This window comes from Anneissia japonica, unplaced genomic scaffold, assembly GCF_011630105.1.
Source record: "Anneissia japonica isolate Jap-2015-1 unplaced genomic scaffold, ASM1163010v1 scaffold5067_len495651_cov149, whole genome shotgun sequence".
Classification (NCBI taxonomy): Eukaryota; Metazoa; Echinodermata; class Crinoidea; order Comatulida; family Comatulidae; genus Anneissia; species Anneissia japonica.
Genome location: NW_022754121.1, coordinates 463,007 through 475,442, shown reverse-complemented (window position 1 = coordinate 475,442; position 12,436 = coordinate 463,007). Strand labels below are relative to the sequence as shown.

General features: G+C 33.8%; 1 long non-coding RNA gene across 1 annotated transcript in view; it reads right to left on the bottom strand.

Moving 5' to 3' along the window:
* LOC117123134 overlaps window positions 1–502 on the bottom strand; it is a 29,396-nt gene extending 28,894 nt beyond the window's left edge. The window contains exon 1 of the long non-coding RNA XR_004447807.1: window positions 339–502. This is a non-coding gene — a long non-coding RNA (uncharacterized LOC117123134). The remainder of the gene's footprint in view (window positions 1–338) is intronic.
* Between the last annotated feature and the right edge of the window lie 11,934 nt (window positions 503–12,436).

Genomic DNA, 12,436 nt, shown 5'->3' with positions numbered 1-12,436 from the left:
TCAAAATGAATACTGCATACAGTGGAAACTCTACTGAGTACTGTACCTCTCTTTTAACTTAAGAAGGGACCAACATTTTCAACATTTATTTTTGTTATTTGGTATTGATAAAATTGTGGGCCTAATATTGAATCTGCTATATTTAGGCTAGATTAGGCCTGTACAGCGCGCGATACCTAGGCTAAGTATAACATAACATGTCTAAAAATGTGTGTGATGGCGGTAGGCCTAGCTTTAAGTTAGAATACTAGGCCTAGGCCTATATAAAAATGTGTGTGATGGCGGTAGGCCTAGCTTTAAGTTAGAATACTAAAGTAGTCAATGGTATAAACTCTTACCTCAACCAAATTCAAACCGGTAGGTCCTTTATATATTGGAGACACCACATCTTGATTTTGCGCCGTACAACAAAATGCGATTTTACGAACAAATTAACTTCTATATTGCAGTTATCATACACATGCTACCATCGCCGATTACCTCGAGAAGCGACGTCCTGAGGTTTGATGTACGATACGCCATTGACGTCTCTATCAAACTTATTAACTATAATTATAAGCTGCAAATTAATAATTACTATATATCGATTAATAACGATTTGTTTATACATTACTACGATATAATTTTAATCAACAAAACTTCAGATAGAAAGCGAAATAAAAATCCATAAATATATGTGAGTTTACAATCTAATGAATGTTGCCTCCCATATATTGTAAATTACGCCCTCAAATGTACAATAAAGTGTCCAAGATCTTTCAAGATCTTTGGGTAAGATCTTTGAGTAATAATTCTTGCCACGTACATAAAAGAACTCTTCTTTGTTTAGAGTGTCTCGACGTTTCGATTGAGTTGCTTCAATCGTCTCCAGAAAAATAATTATGGAATCTCGTCCAATTGGTTATTAATATAATTTGGGAACTCAATAAAACAATCATACAATCATTTTGGAGTACAAGAAACTCGAAGGAAAATCACTCGGTGACTTCCTTTATGTCGGAGGAAAAAACTGTTCACAGCAATTGACTTTTTGGTTTATCCTACCACCGACAGGTCTTGTCCTTTCTGTATTTTTGTTCTTTAATGTATTTTAACGTTTCTGGCGAATTAAATTAAATGAAACTATTCGAAAATCAAAGAAACGCCTGCTTTAGAGCCATCCTGTTAGATAAAACTAACTTTTATAGTTAAGTTTTAAATTTAAATTGAGCTTCGAAAATGTATTAACAAGTGGAATAAAGAAAATTAAAATGGAAACGGTGCCAAGTTTGCAGTTATGATAATGATAAAATATTAAGCATTTTCTTTTGTCTGTAAAAAAATTAGAAAATATCAGAATTGTTTAATTAAATTGCAAAAAATTTAATTTCAATACATTGTATGATTGTCTGGATCAATTTTATTTCAAATGATCTGTATGCAGTTACAATATACTTTGGCCAGTGTTTTTTTTTCTCAGAAAAACAATTATCTTGAGTTAAATAAATTATACACAAGTCGATCTCGTAGAAGTTAAGAAATTATTCTTCACTCTATACCATCAACTGTTTATATTACGAGATGTATATTTTTTACACAACAGGAAAGTATTACAATATGTTAAAGGGTACATCCTTACGTTGTTGTTACAATTTAGATTAATTTATTAGATTTTATTGATATTTCTTAAACCAATTTTTTGAATATGTGAATATTGTAAATAATGTTAATGGGGGTATAGGTTGGGTGGGGTCGGGGGTTATAATGAAAGTGTTCCGAGTTTCACTGCGGTGATATTTATTTATAAAAATTCCCATTCAACAGCTCTCAAACTTCAGTAAGAATAATAATTTCAATAGGCTATTGGTGGTGTGGTGGGTGGGGAGGGATGGAGTTTAGGTGATCTGGGAAAATGTGTTTATGGTTAATTTGTCGGATTTGTTAAGTTTTCATTTTCTCCTTCTTTTGTTTATATTGATTTTCTTTAAATTATCAATTTAAGTTTAGGTTTTGGGTGGGTAGGGGATGCAGTCTAAAATTAGTGATGGGTTTTTAGTCTCAATACATGGGCTAAAAGGTTAAGGCAGGGGGAGGTTTAATGTTTGTGTGGGTTTTTTTTTTTTTTTTTAGTTTACTCTGTTAATTTTTTTAAAAATAAGTTTGATTTGTTAAGTTTTGATTTACTTGGTTTTAATAATTGTTTTTCTTTGGAACCACCGCCTTTACGTGTGCCACCGTTGTAAAAGTGTAGTTTCCATAAGTATAAAACAAACTCCAAAAGAAGTGATACAAGTCATTTTGATTCAATATTTAGAACTTTAGTTCATCTTCAGGAATAATAATGTACCCAATCAGACTTACGTATATGCAGTTACAAGGTACCAATATGTAGAGAATAACAAATAAAATTTTAAAAGTATTATGTACAGATCAGTGAGATGAACAATGCTTTAAACAATGATAATGATGATTATAAAATGATATAATATTGTTTCCAAATAAATAATTATAATAGCCTGCCAGCTATATATTAGCCTTTGTTTTACTATCGTTCTTTAAAGGTTACATTGCGATTGCGTAGTTAATGAATTGGCTAATTAGTAAATCGTTTTGGGGTTCTTTTTATGCCCTATCCAGGTGTTTCTCTGGATCCACCCCTGACTTGCCCATGCCATATACAGTAGCTGATTCAAAGGGTGGGGGGAGGGGAGAACCAGCCCGCGCCCCTCCTAATTTTTTTCAATAGAAAAAATGGAGAATCCTCAAGGCGTAGAGTCGGTTGGATCACAGCTTCGGTGTTGTGGGGAAAATAATAATCATGTTCAGCATCTGCTTGTAGTCCTTTTGAAAAATATAGGAATAATGAAGGACTACCTATATTATAGGCCTACTGTATTTCTATTAAATTTGATGATTTGAAACGTAAACTTTAACTACGTAATAAATGATATGATATCAGCGGCGGATGTAGGAATTTTAAATAGAGAGGGCTCAGGGAGTGACTTTCACAGTTGGAGGAGGGTTTATACCTCAGCCCTACAACCGTTGAGGCTGACGTAAGAAAAGTTAAGATTATGGCCGGAAATGGCACTCCCAGACTTAAAATTTTAATATAATTTTCTATTTATCTCTTTTTATTGAGGGACCCCGGGCCCGCTGTGTCCACCCCTTAATCCGTCACTGGATATAATATGATATACCGTATGTTCTATAGTCGATGTCAGAAATCTGCTATGTACCAGGAAATCTGTTTTTGGATCAGAGCGCTAGATCGATGACACTATGGGTCCCGAAGGTGCGGACCGCCGCACGAGAGCGCATGCGTTACGCCAGTGGAAGTGGCCCAGAAAAAGATCAACGTGATGTGCAAAACGGCCAAAATAGGAACGGACTAGGCAATTTGCAGGTTTGAATTGAAAAATAAATTCATCAGCAAGCTTCATGTTTCGTTTTTTCCTGGCGCATGCACAGGCTTTATTCATCTACATACTGCTGTACTTCCAATGCCAAAACGAGACAAAAAAAAAGTCCTTGATCATGTCTAAGTTAGAAGATAGACGTACAAGCAGAGTGCCCTGGGACTGTAAAAATACTATTATATTATCGACAATTTTATTCATTATGGAATCGACCAGTCATTGGAGGATACTTTGTAGTACAGTACATTCAAATTAAGTAATTTCGTAGAACAAAACAAAACTACTTGTGTATTTTCTACGATTTAAAATGCTCAGGAGAAGTACATCAACACCAGCAGGTACCAGCCCAGATAAGTTTTTTTTTTTCTGATATGCTTAGGGTAAATCCTGAAGAAATTGACATTAATTTCCATGACCGCATTTATACAATTTGATCGCATTGACTTGACGTATTGATGACGTTGATTCTCAACCATTAGAATGTGAATTTTTGAAATGTATTCAGTTAGATGTGGTCATGCTCCGGCAATCATAAATTAAAGAAATTAAAAACAAATTAAGAAACATATAACAATACTTGGAAACACAACTGTTGTTGATACTCAACTAATAAAATCGTGTTTTGTATTAAAACCATATTTACCTGCACCAGGCCAGATGGACCAATTTCCTAATATTTGGCACTCCGGTGTACAGTAAATATGAAAATAAAAATATTGACAATAAATGTGTAGAAAACATTCTAAATTAGGAAACAACTGTCCTTTGGTACGTTTAAACACTTAAAAAGTCACCTTATAGATTTATTTACCTGTACCATGCCAAATGAAGCAATTTCTATTATGGTACTCAGGTGTAAATCAAGAAAATAAAGAAATTCAAATAGAAAGTAAATTTATTTTGGTACTACTTTAAATAATGACCTTACAAGTGTATTTACCTGCAATAGACCAGGTGGAGCAGTTTCGAACTTTGCAATCCGGTATAAAACATGAAAATAAAGAAATTGACAAAAAATAACTAGAAAGGATACCTAATTAGAAAAGGCATTATTTTGGTACTTAACCAATCAATTAAAAGTGACCTTAAATTGTTATCCACCTCTGCCTACACCATGCCAGATGAAGCGATTTTGACACGGTGATCCGTTTAATTATGAAAATGAGGAAAGTGACAATTAACTAAAAAGCATTTTTGACAACTTTTTGTTTCTCAATAAACTTAAACGTGATCGAAAATTCACATTTACCTTCAACACGTCAGATATAGCAATTTCATATTCAGGTGGTTTTTAAATCATGAAAACAAAAGAAATTGATAATTTAGCTAGAAAAAAATCTTACAACAACAACAACAACAACTTTCTACTACACTCAACAACTCAAAAAGCGACCTTAAGATTGTATTTACCTGTACCAGGCCAAATGAAGAAATTTCATACTTGGTACTCAGATGTAAATCATGAAATAAAAAGAAATTGACAATAAATATTTAAAAAACATCCTTGACGATTAGAAAGCAATTTTGTTTTGGTAATTTACCCGTTAAAAGTGACCTTAAAATTGTGCTTACTTGTACCAGGCCCGATGAAGCGATTTTGAAGTGGTACACCGATAACCATGAAAAGAAAGAAATTGACATCAAATATAAAAAAAAAACTTTCTTTTCGTACTCAATACATTTAAGAGCCTATATTATCGAAAAAGGGTCAGATAGATTAATATCTTACTTGGTACTCCGGTAATCATAAATATAACGAACTGACAATGTAGAAAGCATTCTTAACAATTATAAAACAACTTTCTTTGGCCTCAACTAGGCCTACTAAAGAGGTAAACCAAAGTGTATTTACTTACACCAAGACTGGTGAACCGTTCTTGACGTGATGCTCCAGTAATAATGATAAATAATAAACAAAATGAAAAAAAAAGCATTACCAAGAAATTTTTCCAACCAATTCAAACCAATTTTATATTTGGTTCTCAAACAAATGCGAACTTAAAATGTACTGTATTTAGCTGTAGGCCACATCACATCAATGCGATGTGCAAACGGCCAAAATAGGAACGGACTAGGCAATTTGCAGGTTTGAATTGAAAAATAAATTCATCAGCAAGCTTCATGTTTCGTTTTTTCCTGGCGCATGCACAGGCTTTATTCATCTATATACTGATGTACTTTCAATGCCAAAACGAGACAAAAACGAGACAAAAAAAAAAGTCCTTGATCATGTCTAAGTTAGCAGATAGACCTACAAGCAGAGTGCCCTGGGACTGTAAAAATACTATTATAATCGACAATTTTATTCATTATGGAATCGACCAGTCATTGGAGGATACTTTGTAATACAGTACATTTAAATTAAGTAATTTCCTAGAACAAAAAAAAACTACTTGTGTATTTTCTACGATTTAAAATGCTCAGGAGAAGTACATCAACACCAGCAGGTACCAGCCCAGATAAGTTTTTTTTTTCTGATATGCTTAGGGTAAATCCTGAAGAAATTGACATTAGTTTTCATGACCGCATCTATACCATTTGATCGCACTGACTTGACGTATTGATGAAGTTGATTCTCAACCATTAGAATGTAAATTTTTGAAATGTGTTCAGTTAGATGTGGTCATGCTCCGGCAATCATAAATTAAAGAAATTAAAAACAAATTAAGAAACATAATAACAATACTTGGAAACACAACTGTTGTTGATACTCAACTAATAAAATCGTGTTTTGTATTAAAAACATATTTACCTGCACCAGGCCAGATGGACCAATTTCCTAATATTTGGCACTTCGGTGTACAGTAAAATAAAAATAATAATTGTCAATAAATGTGTAGAAAACACTCTAAATAAGAAAACAACTGTCCTTTGGTACGTTTAAACACTTAAAAAGTCTAATTATGAAAAGGAGGAAAGTGACAATTAACCTAAAAAGCATTTTTGACAACTTTTTGTTTCTCAATAAACTAAAACGTGATCGAAAATTCACATTTACCTTCAACACGTCAGATATAGCAATTTCATATTCAGGTGGTATTTAAATCATGAAAACAAAAGAAATTGATAATTTAGCTAATCTTAATAGTTAGAAAACAACTTTCTACTAAACTCAACAACTTAAAAAGCGACCTTAAGATTGTATTTACCTGTACCATGCCAAATGAAGCAATTTCTATTATGGTACTCAGGTGTAAATCAAGAAAATAAAGAAATTCAAATAGAAAGTAAATTTATTTTGGTACTACTTTAAATAATGACCTTACAAGTGTATTTACCTGCAATAGACCAGGTGGAGCAGTTTCGAACTTTGCAATCCGGTATAAAACATGAAAATAAAGAAATTGACAAAAAATAACTAGAAAGGATACCTAATTAGAAAAGGCATTATTTTGGTACCTAACCAATCAATTAAAAGTGACCTTAAATTGTTATCCACCGCTGCCTACACCATGCCAGATGAAGCGATTTTGACACGGTGATCCGTTTAATTATGAAAATGAGGAAAGTGACAATTAACTAAAAAGCATTTTTGACAACTTTTTGTTTCTCAATAAACTTAAACGTGATCGAAAATTCACATTTACCTTCAACACGTCAGATATAGCAATTTCATATTCAGGTGGTTTTTAAATCATGAAAACAAAAGAAATTGATAATTTAGCTAGAAAAAATCTTACAACAACAACAACAACTTTCTACTACACTCAACAACTTAAAAAGCGACCTTAAAATTGTATTTACGAGTACCAGGCCAAATGAAGAAATTTCATACTTGGTACTCAGATGTAAATCATGAAATAAAAAGAAATTGACAATAAATATTTAAAAAACATCTTTGACGATTAGAAAGCAATTTTGTTTTGGTAATTTACCCGTTAAAAGTGACCTTAAAATTGTGCTTACTTGTACCAGGCCCGATGAAGCGATTTTGAAGTGGTACACCGATAACCATGAAAAGAAAGAAATTGACATCAAATATAAAAAAAAAAAACTTTCTTTTCGTACTCAATACATTTAAGAGCCTATATTATCGAAAAAGGGTCAGATAGATTAATATCTTACTTGGATACTCCGGTAATCATAAATATAACGAACTGACAATGTAGAAAGCATTCTTAACAATTATAAAACAACTTTCTTTGGCCTCAACTAGGCCTACTAAAGAGGTAAACCAAAGTGTATTTACTTACACCAAGACTGGTGAACCGTTCTTGACGTGATGCTCCAGTAATAATGATAAATAATAAACAAAATGAAAAAAAAAGCATTACCAAGAAATTTTTCCAACCAATTCAAACCAATTTTATATTTGGTTCTCAACCAAATGCGAACTTAAAATGTACTGTATTTACCTGTAGGCCTACCATTCCAGATGAAGTCACCCTTTTATGCAGTGTTCTGCAATTGCCAATAAATTCATTCAAACATTCTTTAAAATAAAACAGGTTTTATTTTAGTTCTCACCGTCAATGTCACCATGATTAAGTAAATTAGTCCGTCTAAATGCATAAAAATTTCTAACTTGGCAAACTATGTCAATCACAACGAATGCCAATGAATATATCATATTTTGCCTTTTTTAGCACGTCCAAAACATAATTATAGGCCTAGTATTATGCCAACTCCATGTGGGTCAAGAGGACTATGAAATGATGCCCTCACCTAGGCCTAATTGAAGATAAATGAAATTATTCACTTACCTTAATTTCTACAATTTCCACAAAATAGTAGTAACCTAGTGAAGGAATCTGCTCACTTCCGTATAATATACCGTTTCGTCGCTATCCTGTTTACGTACTTTTACTCACCTCGTTCCCAAAAGAAATCCAGGACCAAGCACTTTCAACTGCTGCTCCCGATGCACTATTTTTGTGTTAAAAGTTTATTGATTCCATTTCTTCAAAAGAACTCACATTGATATGTGGGTACAAGTGAACAGCACAGCGTCTGTGCTAGCTGTCATAGTCTAAGAAATTATTTCAAAGAACTATTCTGTATGTAACATGAAGGATGTATGATCTCTAAAGTAGAACAGATATACAATATGGGTTTACGAAAGAATTCCTCTTATCTGTTCAGTTGCTGAGATGAGGCATGAGTGAAAAAATCTAGATTTGGTTAAGCATCATCGTGGAGCCCGAGGCAAACATATCTCCAAGTTTTGACAAATCTTTTTTTCCGTTACCACTTGAGCTGACATCAAACATCAATGGAATCACCTCACCGGGTGACAGATAATCAGAACATTCAGAAGTTGAACTAACATCATCAAACATCAGTGGGATAACCTCACCGGGTGATAGATTTAATGTCGAAATTTCACTTGTTGTGCTGACATCAAACATCGCTGGGATCACTTCACCGGGTGACAGATTTAAATCAGAACTTTCAGATGTTGAGCTGACATCAAAAATCGAAGTGATCACTTCACCGGGCGATAGACATAATGCAGAATTTTCAGATGCTGAACTGATATAAAAACTCGATGGCACTTCATCATACGATAGATTTAATGACAAATTTTTGTATGTTGAGCTGGTATCAAAATTCGAAGGGGTCACCTCACCAGATGATAGGTTTAATGACGAACTTTCTAGTGTTGAGCAAGCATCAAAATTTGATGAGATCTCCTCACATGATAGATTTAATGACGAAATTTCAGATGTTGAGCTGGTATCAACCACGGATGGGACAAATACACCAATTGATAGATTGAATTGTGAAATTATTTCAGAAGTTAAGTAGCTGGTGCCAAGAGGAGTCGATGTAGCCTTGGGATCGGGTGATGTTGAAGGAACATTTTCTGACTTTCTTGGAGTCGAGATGATCTTAGTTTTTGAAGTGACAGATTGTTTATGGCTGGTGCTTGCATAAGATTGATGTCTGGGATGTTCTTCTGTAAGTTTAGCCTCAGGCTGATTCCTTAAATCAGCAACTGAATTTCTGGTTTGTTGATTATTATCAGCGGTATTATTTGTTGTTGTTTCATCATTTCTTTGAATACACAGCAGATGAAGTACTGCTGTCCACACGCGGTTGAATAAGCCTGCAGATCGTCTGGTTTGTGGCCGTGACGCTACTTCTTGTCCAGATCTGTTTAAAGTGAAAATAAAGCATTACCGTATGCCATAATAATATAGATGGAATGAATATCTCCTATTGTTTAACTTTTAAAGGTCTTAGAGAAATTGCCCTACCTTACCTAATTAACACATTTGTATTTAACAACAATTCACTCGTTGTGTTCACGAAAATCAAATACCACTTAATGGAGAAAAGAGAAACGAGTACAAGGTTAAAGAACATTTCTATAACGGGCAACCAAGGCATTGGAGTGGGAATAATCTTTAAAAAAAACATAAAAACTAATCTTAATGAACTAACTTTACATTTTTTTTAAAAAGTTTATTAAACAATATTTAAAATTACATTATTTATAGTATATCCTTTATTCGTTCATTTACCTTGTACTCAATGTACATAGCTATTTTCTTTTTAATTATAGCATTTCGATTTACTGTATATTATGTTATTAATTTAATTTTTTCTCATTTGTATATCTTGTTTTGTATTAATTTTAATGATATTTGATGTACTGTGAATATTTCTTATTGATCTGTGATCTACTATTGAAACTAGTACTAGGTTACTGAAAGTGTTATCACATAAAAGACAGAAATAAATAAATAAATATTGTGAAAACTGATAATACAAAAATGTAGGCCTATCTAATGCAAAGATAAAAGACAGACTGATTATAAATGATATGAAACCAAATTATAAAGACGTACTGGTCTTCTTAAATCATGTTTAATATTACATCAATGATATTAGGCCTATTCCACTATGCTTCAATATAATGATAAATATTTTAATTTTACTTCATGAAAAAAATATATTGTACTACGATTATAATAATCAATTATATTACTTTAATAATGTTTAATGACCCATTTTAAGTGCGAGAATGGTATTCGCGGGCAGGAGTTTCTCTACATTCATATAGGTTTTTTCGCCTGTAGTGCTCCAACCATACTGGGACTGAGGTGTGTGTACACTTTCCTGGTACTTTTCCTACCGCTCTTATCACAGAAAATATTAGATAGATGTACTGTACATTTAAAATTGGACGTTTTGCTATCAAATTAAGGACACCGTTAATGAACATTTTACAAATCTGAGAGAGCTCGAGTTGCTACATCCCCCCCCCCCACCTTGTCGGAAACATGAGATATCCCATCCCCTCCGTCGGGCAAATCCTGGCCCACCACTGTGTCTAGCCTGTACGCTGTTTGAAAGTTGGCCTAAGCTAGTGACAGTAAGATAAATACAACTTTTAAAAATCGTCATAATTTTTGATCAGATTTTCAAACTACCTTGTAATTGATCCTGACATTTCTTCTTCAGATAATAAACGTATTCTATCGCAAAAATAGATTTAAAGTCGTTTCTGACGAGTAAGTCAAGTGAAATTCTGACAAGCAAAATTTTAACCAACTGTAGAGTGTCAATTCTAGATTTGGTTTGTTTGGGTTGTTGTTAGGTTTTCAGTGACAAGACAAACGTTGTTATGGCCTTTTTGGTCGCGTACACATTTCGAATGCGCCTAGAACGTGCGTAAAAATAGATTTAAAGTCGTTTCTGACGAGTAAGTCAAGTGAAATTCTGACAAGCAAAATTTTAACTAACTGTAGAGTGTCAATTCTAGATTTGGTTTGTTTTTGGGTTGTTGTTAGGTTTTCAGTGACAAGACAAACGTTGTTATGGTCTTTTTGGTCGCGTACACATTTCGAATGCGCCTAGAACGTGCGCGTCACTCCTGGTGATTCGCGTAAGCTGCTTCTTGAAACAGATCAAAGAACTTGAAGGGCAATTTTTGGTCGAGGTTCCTAGACTCAAGCGGCAACGCTTAAATGCCCATCATCACACAATGGTAGTTCAGCTGGGGCGGATGCGAGGAAGGGGGAGGGGATGCAGAGGGTGCGATTGCACACCCCTAAATTGTATTAAGAAAAATAATTGTTGTATTATATTGTTGATATGAATTTTTAATAAGATTTTAAAGGTACATGAGTGCAATTTCCGGGCACTCAGAGGTCCATAATCCTATTTTTCATGTTTTTATTCCAGATTTAAATTTATTTTATTGTTTAATTAGTGATACAGTACAGTAGTGATCACCAGAATTGGATAAATTTGTAATGAAAAAGAAGTATAGTATTGAAATGAAATATGATTCTCTTAGTGTGTTCGGATACGGTGTTTCATTATCATAAATTACAAGAAAACAAAAAAAATATAACTACTAATACTATTATCTTCAGATAGGTATAAATGCATACTTAGTTTTCTATTAAACTACAGGGCGGATCCAGAGTGATATCCGAAATATAAGGGTGGGGGGAGGCATGTCCCCCAGTGGTGCCAATCAAGAAACAACACTAGCCCTAGCGGGTCCCGGGTATTTTTGTTTTCGAGACGTCTGGAAATATCCTCTGAGGCGTTTTGGGCGATCATTAATTTCTTTTTCTTTATTTATTTTTCTTGACTTTCCGAAAAGGGAGGGTGAGGCCGACTCCCCCCACCCCCTCCTCCAAGTATTCTCTTGCTTCGCCTCTCCTAAACAAGCTTCACTGACTACCATTTTTCGAAAGTATCAAATTCCGTTCCGTTCCCTTGTCTGCAATCCTGCTTATATTTTTAATCTAGTGAAGGCATCTGCTTACTTCTGTAATATAACGTTTCGTCGCTATCCAGTTTACGTACTTTTACTTACCTCGTTCCCAAAAGAAATCAAGGACCAAGCACTTTCAACTGCTGCCCCCGATGGTTTAAAACTGCACTATTTTTGTGTTAAAAGTTGATTGATTCCATTTCTTCAAAAGAACTCACATTGATATGTGGGTACAAGTGAACAGCACAGCGTCTGTGCTAGCTGTCATAGTCTAAGAAATTATTCCAAAGAACTATTCTGTATGTAACATGAAGGATGTATGATCTCTAAAGTAGAACAGATATACAATATGGGTTTACGA